Source organism: Anser anser, assembly GCF_964211835.1.
Source record: "Anser anser genome assembly, chromosome: 6".
Lineage (NCBI taxonomy): Eukaryota > Metazoa > Chordata > Aves > Anseriformes > Anatidae > Anser > Anser anser.
The window spans coordinates 5,156,168-5,167,852 of NC_139726.1; the positions used below are offsets into that span (position 1 = coordinate 5,156,168).

General features: G+C 39.2%; 1 protein-coding gene across 7 annotated transcripts in view; it reads left to right on the forward strand.

Annotated features, from left to right (window-relative positions):
* The window catches only part of LOC310901699 (uncharacterized protein), a 66,045-nt gene extending 54,659 nt beyond the window's left edge, over positions 1-11,386 (forward strand). For 4 of the 7 annotated variants that reach the window (XR_014586045.1, XM_083841845.1, XM_083841844.1 and 1 more), the window contains one exon: positions 1-11,386. This exon is cut by the window's left edge and continues 22,519 nt beyond it. The gene's annotated coding sequence lies outside the window, so the exon portion shown is untranslated. The other 3 variants (XM_083841840.1, XM_083841841.1, XM_083841842.1) reach the window with 1 other exon arrangement.
* Positions 11,387-11,685: the final 299 nt, after the last annotated feature.

Below are 11,685 nucleotides of genomic sequence, written 5' to 3' on the forward strand. Positions count from 1 at the left end.
GGACTTTGCAGCGAAGCAGCCAAATAAACCTTCATGGCGTCCAGTTGCCACCGTCTCTGCTAATTTCACGTGGTCTGCCTGAGATATACCAAGTCAGGTTGTTATTTCAGAGGGAGATCCTGGAAAGTTTTTCTGTGTGGCAATGCTGAAATCCCATTCAGTCTTTTTTGGGAATGTTTCTGGATTTCAATTTGAAATTATTTTTGTTGAATGGTTTACTTTTTTTTTTTTTTTAAGATGATGTAATGTGACAAGGACAAGCCTGATTTAAAACAGAGTAATTGGACTGATGTAATGTTTTGTTTAAAACATTCATTTATGCATGTTTTGAATATGTAGGGCTTGTCCAGAATTGGAACAAAAAGACATCATGGAGTATCTGTGTTATGCAGGATATTAGTTATGTGCTTCGTATCTGGTTTGACTAAAGTTAGGCTGTGCTGAATCCAAATGATATTGTGTTCTCTCCCCCACACTATGCAGAAAGACAAGGAAGTTAATAAAGCACTGCCAGCATTATATATTTCTAACATTTTACTGAATATGCTATGTAAATTAAATATTTTTTGATCAAGAAGAAGAGAAATCATCACTCATGTCAGACATCTGCACTCATAGCATTTAGAGCTAGGGCTGAATTGCTACTTAATTTAAAAACCAGAAGTATAAGAAATTGTACATCTAACTTGACATTTCACAACCTTCCTATATTTGAGGAGGGAATCAATTGTCTGCTTTATCAAGCACTATAGAGTTTTAATTTCTATTATCCTTTAAACCCCTCCTGTCACAAAACAGTTGTGGTTAGTATTCATGTGGAATTACACATGATAAATCATTAACAGCAGCAACATATCGATATACAATATACATATGAAACAGCAGTGTATGTATACAAATGCACTGTTATAATAATGTACATGTAAGGACATATCGGACCAGCTCCATGTGGGAAGGGATGACCTTCTGCAGTACCAAATGAATTACAAAATCTTTTCTAGCTACTACAAGTGTATAGATCATATTGTTAGAGCACCCATAAAAGTCATAGTTACTGTCAAATTGAGAAATTTTAGCTCAGTACTTCTGTTTGTCTTTCGCTGTCATGGGAGAAAATAAATCCTTCTTATTAGAAGGACAAGATGTACCGCTGGATACTGCCTTGACAAATGACCTTTTCCTAGCTTTAATAGCTTCAGAAACTGTACCCTTGAAAACAAGCTTGCGTTTACATTTGCCATTTGAATGGTTGGGCGTTGCGTGTTTTGTTTAGTGTCTTTGGGTAGCATTATTTAAAATTGCCTTTTGACATATTTCTCCTATACATTTCTCCGGCGCTAAGGAACAGCCTGGAATTTCTCCTGCTGCTTTGGCTTTACTAAACTCTTCAGTTCTGTAAAATACAGATGCTGAATACCTTAATGAGACAGGCAGGTGAGGTGTTACTTGCTGTAATATCGCCGTGTGGCATTAAGAGGAAAAAAGGCATTCTTGCAACTTTTCGCTAGGGACGGACAGAACGTATCCCTCCGTGTTCGTTAGGCCATGTCAGGCTGTGGCTGTCCCCTCACAGCTGAGATGACAGGAGGCCATCCTTCAGAGCAGTGAACGTGTCAGCCCGCCGTCCCCTCAGCTGTCACGGCATTGTTATGCATATGGCAGACGAAAAAAGGGGGCGATCGGATTGAAACATGGATCCGCGCAGGCAGAAAGAGCATGGCTCAACAAATGCGATCTTTACTTTAGAAATGGGAATGAAAACACGAATCCGCCTTTATTAAAGTTTGCACAGCTGCCTCTTATTACTCACATGGTAGGTGAGAGGGGTTATGCTCCTTCAGCACAGAACACTTGCTTTCTCATGACATTCTCTGTCTGGCCAGCCTCAAAACATGCTGGTTTATTTTTAATAAGACTGTAGTGATGTCCTATGGTCTTTATAATAACCGGCACAGCTCTTAGCCCACGTGGTGGCCTGCCTGAACCTTGAGGAAGCAAAGCTCAAGGAGCCACAAGCACCTGGAGGAAGCGCTGGTCCCTGGGGGAAGGTGTATGGCCTGCAGCAGGGCCTCCAGAAAACGGCTGGATCTTAGGTTTTTTTTAGTAAGCACAGCTCAGAAAATGCAAGTTTTTCTGTGTGCGTAAGTAATTCAAAGCAGCTATACAAATACCTAAAATGAAATCAGTAATGCAGCTGGAAATCTGTATCATTCATACAATTCACTGCATCATACTTTGACCCAGACTATTTATGTAGCTTCGTAGGCAATGAAAATAACTATACAGCTACTGAGAATGAAAACAGCCTGTGCAGAGTGCAGGCTTCACAGCTATCTGGTACCAGAAGTGACACTGAAAGCCATTACATCTGAAGATTGCTTCAGGATGGATTTTTGATGCAGCAAAATCATACATTGAATGTAATGTCATTAAGTTATATGAAAACACGATGATAATGTGACAGGCAAAAATAAATGTGGAAGTGTTGACCTGTGTAGAAAATAAACTGTTGCAGGGAAGTAAATCAGATATAATGTCTTTGATGACCATATCAAAGTGATTGACAGTGTGGCATATGACGGGAAACAAGAAGAAGGGCAGAGGAAAGGAAGAACTGGAAGCATGTTAAAAAAAAATACAGTTCTGACTCAATGCTTGATATATCAGATTGATCAAGAAAAAAAAAAAAGAAGCTTATGACTCCTGAAATTCACCGTTTGTTGAGATTCACTAACGATAAGGAAGCTTGCCGGAGGATCCAGAGGCTGCCTTAGAAGAAGAAAAAAAGTGATTCAATTTCCTGGCATAAACTTGATCTCATTTATTCCAGTTATTGCAGATTACTGTAAACTAATTATTGAAGCCTTCCTTGGTGCAGAGGCACTGCTACTCTACAGATTCAGGAGGGAAGCCTGAGTTCCAGCATCTACTGTCTGTACAGCAACTTTTATTGAAGCCCTGAATAAAACCACCCTGCTCAGTACTTTTTAACTTACATAATGTATTTCAGTCCCAATTGCTCTATCTATTAACCTATATACACCTATACTGGGAAAAAAATGAGTGCAAACCTAAGATGCAGTTTGCTATTTCAGTCTGTCCTTGAAACCTCAAATAAATCAGACAGAATAAGACCACTTTAATTTCCACCAGCAATCGTAGTAGTTTTCCACAACAAGTAAGTAACAGGGCTCTCACTTTAGTAACTCAATATAGTTGCAACACATTTACAGAGGTTTTTATTATTTTCAGATTAAAATGTAGTGTCAGAGATAATGCATTTCCAGGTAACCATACTTTAGGCAATAACACATCTTTTGAAATATGAATAACATTGTACACAAAGTTCCACTTTTTTTTTGGGAAATAGAAACGTGGAGTTTTTTCAACTATGACATGCTTTTAAAATACTACAGTCTACTGTCACTAGGCTTTAATAAGGGCAAACATCATACAATAAAATAAAAGGTCATTTATGACAAGAATGTAAATATACAGTAAATCCTTAGCAAAGATATGCCTTGAAGTTGGCTGGGGAGGTGAGGGTTATTCCAGTCTAGCTTTCAAAAGGGGGGAGTACCTTAAGCTGTTTGTTTGTTTATAAACAATCATTAGTATTCATAAATCTCATGCCCTGAATAAGCCTTCTTTCCTGTTTGCTTTGCTTGCAAGAGCACGCACCCAGCCTGTAACTTCTTCAAGCTGATCCCTACCATAAAGGCAGCTCATCCAGCTAAGGGTAGGTAGGTGAGTGTAAATATCCATTTATTTTATTTTATTTTTTTCAGGGGCCCCTGTTTCTCTCGTTAAGCCATTATGAGCTATATTTACCAAAGAAAAATAAAAAAAAAAAGAAGGATAACTTAACACTGATGCTCAAGAGCTTTGCTGGCAGACCAGCCCCCTGTAATTGCTGCTGCCAGGGCTCCCCAGTGGAAATGCTAAGCCCCAAGATAGGTGCTGCACTGCAGCAGGGGAAAACCCTGAACACACCGCCTATAGGTGACACCCACCAGCAATGATCAGGTGCTCTGGGGTGCCCCAGAGATCAATTACATAGATTAACAGTTATTAGGACAAGACCAGATTCAGCTGGTTTAGGCCAGATTTAAGAACTCCTGCTATTGCCTGAAAATGATGCATTTCCTCAGAGGCTTGGAAATGCATCTGAGTAAATAAGAAATGGGGATAAGAAAAACGTGAACTAGAAGTTGTCCTAGATCTGACCATTCTATGACTTGGTTTGTTTTTGATTTTGTTCACTTTCTATACACCCCTATAGACAACTTTGCTTTCTCCATGCATATTAGTAATATCATGCAGGGAGACTGATAAGATGCAGCAAAAGCCTGAGGGAAGAGGTGACGTTACTCTTTTAATTCATTTCTACATAAATGGTTTTTGATGCCTCCAAGTATCAAAACTGTTTGCTGCATCTTTGCTTCTATCCTAAGACATTTCTTTTTGAGAAACGCTTCTATCCAGGTCTCATTTTTTTTACTCTTCTTGTTAAATAGAGGTGTTTATTTAAGGACAAGTGCAAGGTGCTGGGAGGGGCAGGTGCAGTGATTGAGCTGTGGGCTCCAAATTGAAAAGACTTTTAAAGCTGGGTGTTATTAAGAGTGCATTTAATCAGAGAAAGTGACAAACAATTTGTTGTAAGACACATAAATACTAGTTGGAAACTAATTTCAGTGGCATAAAAGACAATCAACCCTTGCATATAAAGTAAATGGAAAAAAGTGTAGACCTGCATGTTATTACTCATGCCGTGCACTACATTCATTTAGAACAATTACTTTCTTCTTCTGACCAGAACGGCCTTTTTATATCCGCAGAGCAAACCACAAGCAGAAAAGTAGTCAGAAAGCACAGTAATATGCAAAATCAGCCATGAGATTTTCCTTTTTTTTTCTTCTTCGTAGTTGGTCATATTTAATAATCATAAACTGCCTTGTTGCTTAAGAGCCTGACCTTCTCCGTTAGCAAAGCTCGCACCTAAAAATCCTGCGAAGTTTCAATTTCTAAATGTCACAAAATATCAAATGGGTGCAGAAGACAAGAAGCAAGTCAATAAATGTTTGTATTCTTCTCCTGATGCTCTTTTGTATTTCATTTTATATGGGGAAAAAATTAACCCAAAATTTAATCTCTCTTCCAAATAAAAGAAAGCAAGAGAGCAGAGCCTGGGGTAACAGTCAGTTAAAGGTATTGATTACAGTGCTTAGCAATTTATGGAAAAATAAATAAATAAGACTGAAATGCCTTCAAACTATTTAGGAGAAAGCATACTGTTTCCTATGGTGGGAAGAAGTATAATTAAAAAGCTATCAACAGCCTGGGATTGTCAAAAGTACTTTGTCACCTGAAGCACATTCCTTGTAATTATCTTTTGGGCTTTAAGCTAGATCACCATTAACCTCCAAAGAAGAAGGGTTACTATGCTTTCTGGTGTGAGAAATTGTATCATCATGTAAATTAAACCCTGTTAGGTAGTCAAATTGGATTTGGGAAACGATTGAGAATTAAACCTAGTCATGTATATTATCAAATGACACAAAGCATGACATGCTAAGAGGGAAAAAAAACAGAAAATTATTTTTTTCTGTCCTTAAAAATGTCAACATTCTTGTACAAAAAATACTTCTGAGTGGAAGGGAAAAATGAGGAAAGGAAGTAGTATGTAGATGTATCGACTCTCTGATTACACAAAGATTTTTTTGAAATTTCCAGGGAGTAGAAAATGAGAGGTCCTGGTGCAAACCGTTGAAGTAGCAGTTGAATCACGTTTATCTGCAACTTGGGATCTCTCCCTCTGACATGTAATTCCCCTTGTTGGTCAGCACAAGCTCCTTCTTCCCATAGGAACCAGTTCCCCAAATTTCCTGCTGGTAAATCTGCAGCAGCGGAGGCTGGAAGGAAGGCAGCTCACTTCTCTGCAGCTGACTCCAGCTGGTATTGCGGGGCAGATCAAAAGGTTTTAACCAAAGGCTGAAAAATTAATAGTAGTTTTAAAGCATTGAAGGGATATCTAGGAAAGAAGGGAAAAAACATGGCCGAATTTTCTTTTAACTGTAGTCCGTACGTGCCTGAAAAAAATCGTGTTTTGAATGCAAGCAGAACAAATGCCTTTTGAGTATAGATTTTTTTCTTGTTAGCTTTTCCTACCGTGCTGATGAAGGTGCAGTGTTTCACGGAGCAGCATCAACGCAGGGGTGGTTTGATCCAGCCGGTGCTTGGCGTTGCTGGAGTGGAGCCAGGGCAGTGGCGGGCCAAGCACCACGTGCTCCTGCAGCGCTGTAGAGCAGCCAAGTTGAGGCGTGTTAGCTAAATTTCAGTGTTTCAGAGTGGCCTATGGTGACAAATCCATTCGTTGTCCCGTTCTGCTGACTGTAGGCTACTGGGGAAATCCCGTGCTCGCAGCAAATGTCTCCCCAGGTCCAGCTGGTGCGTGAGGAGGATGTGAGCTCAGCGTTCCCATTGCTGCTCTGGGCTCCAATTTGTCTACAGAGTGCCCAGCTCCAAGCCCAGTGCTTCTGCTTGCCATAGACACTTTGGTGTGTAAAAGAAAGTCTTTGCCCACCTGCAAAATCTGGGTACAGAAAGGAGAGTGCTGATGGTCTTCAGGTGATTGCAAGGGTAGGGTGTACAACAGGGGTAGGGTGTACAAGGTATTTTTCTCAGAAACAGGAGTGAGACCCAACGCTTTGCAAATTGCTAGCATACAGTTCATCATTAGGAAGCACACGCTTCTTTGTAGTTGCTAAATATAAAAATAATTTGCCAACAATCCCCCAAGCTTTCTGAGAGTTTGTTTTTTTTTCTTTTCTTTTTTATTTTTTTATTTTGAAGAGAACTTTATTTTATTTTATTTTTTCTGCCAAATTACTGCATGTTGACAATGGGCTGTATGCAGTCTTTCTGCTTTCAACTTGTGGAAAGTGGGTAATTGAAGTGGTGTGCACAATAAATGAGAACATCCATTGGTTCCATATAAACCTTTTAAAAGCCTCCGAATGGAGAGTAAGGCAGGCTAATATGAATTGCAAAAGGACACAATTAATTTGTACATGAAAGAAGATTTTTAGTATGCCATTAGCCTCTGTAACAGCCAAAAATAAAAAGGCAATCGTGTATAACCTTGCCAAAAGTATGACAAACTGCTTGTCATGAAAAAGTTTTGTATTTTAAGCAAATGCATCACGTTTCTGTAAAAATTACTCTGTTAACTCTTACTTGCTGCCAATGAAATTACTTTTAAAAATGATAGTAAAAGGTATGCTCATTTCAGCGGGTCAAAAAACTCACAAGTGTCTGCTAAAGCAAGTGGAAGTGCTGGTGGTGTTGCTGTTGGGTTTATCCTGAAGACTTTTGAATTTTCAGTAAAACAACTCGTCTCATTTCCTCTGTGTCCCTATTCCTTTTTATACGCCTTATTAATGGAAGCATCGGGAAAAAAAAAGTCACGAGGAAGTTATGGATCTCCACTCTACCTCCCATATCATTAAGAAGCTAATTTTTACCTTCATTTTTTTTTTCTTTTAATTGACAGTCTTTTCTCTTTTATACCCCCTTCTTCTCCCTATGTTACTTAATTGTTTTCAGCATATATTGTATGCATATATTATAGCACATAATCCATTTTTAGAAGTATGTAAATTCTAACAAATTTACTTTTATTATCATTAAGTGGTTTTATTTCTAGCCATAGCTAGCCAAGGTCATAAACTGCTCTTGAAGATTCCTGCTAACAATGAAAGTTAAATTACACTACAGATATTAAAACGACAAGATTGTGAGACTGATAAATTATTTTCTGCGTACCATGAAGAAAATGAATCATGGGATTTCAGTAACCTGATTTAATCAATAGTTCTGTAATTCCTAGTCAATCATAGATTACTTTTATCCATCATTACAAAAATGCAGTAATTTCTAGTTGTCTACGAAGGTATCTGAAGGTATTAAATAATGCAGATAGAAGAGCTCTTATGAAACAACAGGGAGCTGGTGTCTTGTCAGTGCATGTGAGCAATGATCGTTTATGTTAGTAACACTTAAAATATCACAGTAGCCAAAAGAGAGACCCCCGAATCTCACAGCAATAATAGGGATTGCAAATTGTATTTACTGGAAATATGGTGAGGAGTATTTGCTGGCAAAGTTTATTTTTCAAATATGCATATTATCTCTTCATGTTTTGTGACGTGTAGTATGTATTTATTTGGAAAAAAAATCATTATGATAATTTATGGTACAATAAACAGTGGTACGAGTGAATTTTATAAGCCTTTCTCATCTAACCACTAAGAGACTTAACTATCGGTCTGATTTTTTCGATGGTGCGGCTCATTTGTAACTCTGTTCAAAGTCACTTGGTAGAAGGGAAGGGATGGTTTCCCCATGCCTGTGGTGATGGGGACGATTCATCTCTGCATGGACACCTCTGTGCCCGTGAGTGCCAGTGCTCTGGGAGCGAGCAGGGTGCCTGAACGCACACGGTGCTCATGCTGCTTTGGCCAGTGCCACAAAGGGCTTTTGCCAAAAAGCGCACACATCATGCTATGGCAACATTTTTTTTTTTTTTTTTTTCCAAAAGTGAGGAGAAACCTGTGATTTCCTTAAGCGGTATGGAAATGAAGCTGCTTAAATGCCGTGTTTTGCCCATGCTGTGGCAGGTACGATACCTAAAAGCTGCAGGACTGAAGCAGCACTTGCATTCAAGATCGCGTCTGTCACGTGAGAAAGTCCCAGTTACACCAAAACAGTACGGTTTGGCAGTCTTGGCCTGGCAAAGCACGGACTTTCTCAAAGACAAGACTGGCTGTGTTTTTTCTAACCTTACTCAGGGGAAACACTGCATAGTGACTGCGGGACTGAGTCTTACCGTTCTGCATTGGAAATGCTCAATATTGACTTTCCTTGTAATTGAGAACACTCCAGAGCGGAACAACTTTTATATTTATGTTGATACCTATTGGTTATACACGGCTGCACAAACGACCTCCTACAAAGATCCAGTTGTGTCTCTTTGTGTGGGGTAGGCACGTGATTACCTGTAGTCTGGCATATTTTGACATGGGCATATATATATTTAGATTAATCGTACTAATTATATAAGTGTACTTGCTATCCCAGGTTTCCCTCATCGTCTTTTCTTCTTTGATGCTGTAAATCAATAGAAAATAGGAGCGATGAGAAGCCTGTAGACAGTGCGTCTGTAGTTCTTTTGTAGCAGGTAATCCGTTTCTCATGATTATACCCTGGTTTCTCTTCTTCCTCTGTGATTCTTCTTTGCCATTTCTGACAAATTTCTCCACTCCACATTTTATTTCACTCATTTTTCCTCCCTCCTGTGGATAAATGCTGCCTCCATCAGCCTCCCGTATCTCCTCTGGCGCTGCTGGTGAGCGCGGCGTTGCCTTCATCCCGCTCTCCGCTCCGGGCCGTTCTCGCGTTGTGTTTCAGCTTTGCCATAACTCACATTTGCTGCCACCTTTCCAGCTGTGGGAAATGTCCCTCTCGATGAGGCAGCCGTTGCTATAAAGCAAGTAATGACAATTAGAACCCCAGTAAGGGTTCCTGTTACACGTTGGCTACCTATCGAGCTAACCTCCGAATGGGACTGAATGGCAGGGATGAAGATCTGCAACCTTATCTAATGTTGCTGTCAGCCCTCGCGTGGGCAGGAAGTTGGACCTCCTGAGGTACTTACAGCCTAAATTGTTGTGTGGTTCCAAATATAGCCTTTTTTTCCCAAAGAAATCTTTAAAGAGATGTGTAAGACTCCCTAAGGATGCGTGAAGCATCTCCTCTTCATCCCCATCTGGATTTCTGTGCTTCGTTTTGTCTCCCAAAGAACCCATACTTGAAAGCACAGCCGGGGGATCAGGCTTCTTTCCAAAAGAGTTAAATAAATGCCAAGTTCCAATTAATCTGGATTTTTTTTTTCCTGCTTTATGTCCTGAGATAGGAGAAATTGGTAATGACTGCTCCCATACAGAAAACTGGGAATTACTTAGAAAAGTATAATAATAAGCCTGGATTTTACTTGAGTGATTCTTTCCAAGCCACTTACATTTCCTTGGATTATTTCTCTAGAGAAAAAAAAATAAAAGTTTAGGTGAAGGGTTGCATCGTTCACACTATAACTTTTGAAAAGAAATGTGGAAAGGCAAAGAGGCAGACTCACCCTGGCATAATTTGATTAGTTTCAGTGAAGTTGCACCAGGGACTAATTTGGCCCGAGAAGTTAGTAATCATGTAACGCAGATGTTACAGTGTTTGAAGGCAATGGTCCATAATAGTAGAAGAAACAATATTACACCCCAAAGGACCCATCAAGTGAATGAGATGTTAGAGAGGTTTTTTACACAAACATTGAATCAATACTGGTTGCAAGATCCAAGTGTGCCTAAGAAAATAAAGCACTTTACTCAATCTTAACATTTTAGGTTGAACCTGCCGTTGTCTATTTTAAAGCAACTAGAGGGCATTTTAGTATTGTCCTCTGGTTGCCTCGATGGAAAGGAACAGTCCAATGTGCAAATGGGATTCCTATTTCCTTACCAATTGTCTTAAAACTTTAGTCGTTATGTCTTCATGTATTGCTCAAAATCTTGCAAGATGTTTGCCTGAATAGAAGTGCTTAATGGAAGTTTATAAAATATATTCATACTTTTATTGGAAGGAAACTTATGTGAAATTCCACAGAGGTTTATGTATTTTGAAAAACAGTTACAGTTTGTCATCTGGAGGATAGAGGTCAGAGACTTATTAGAAATAGAACAATTATGGTTTGTACCCTGTGATTAAGTATCAGAAACATTAATGAGCCACAATATTACAGTCAAAATATTAAAATAAAAATGACAGTTGGTCTTGTAAAAGGCTAATGAGTGTGTATGCACATATAGGCCTTCTGTAATTTAAAATTTGATAATGACCTGCATGTACTGATTCTTTCCTCCCACTCAAAAAAAGGACGAAATGTCCCAAATCTTTCATTCACCACCCGATAAATGTTGAATCTTTTGTTGTGATCTAGGCAAGCCTTGCATCACTGGTGGCTCCTTCCCAGCAAACCAGCTAGTTAAAACAGGCAACTCAGCTGCTCTCTCCTTTTGAGTTTCCCTCTTCGGGGGAGTCATAAGGGATGGAGATGATGAACCAAAAAAGGAACTTTGGCTTCCTTAATGCATCTTTAACTGACAGTAGAAAGAACTTCCCAGGTAACTCAAAGTATCAGGTACAGTCCAAGTAGTTCTCCTGGTGGTTCTCCTGAATACCATTCTGCTTTATAGCCTGAGAAAATGTCTTAGTGTGGTTTCTTGTTTCTTAGCAGCTTGGGGTTTTTTGCTTGTTTTTTTTTTTTTTTCCATAACACTTACATGATTCTCAATTTCTACTAACCTCGGCATCAGCTATGTCTTCATTGCTACTGGTTTGCTATGTGTGTGCTTTTTTTTAAATTAAAAGGCAAAGTACATCCATTCAAGGCTTAGGCAGTTTAGCATAATTAATTGTACAATACAAATAACTTAATTAAATTTAAACATTGTTAAATCAAAGTCCTCAGGAACCACGTTTATGGTTTTCGTACTGCCAGACATACACTATCAGTCTTCTCAGGAGATTGTGTTTAGCAGCGCACTCAGCTCAAGGAAATGCCAGAGAATATGAACC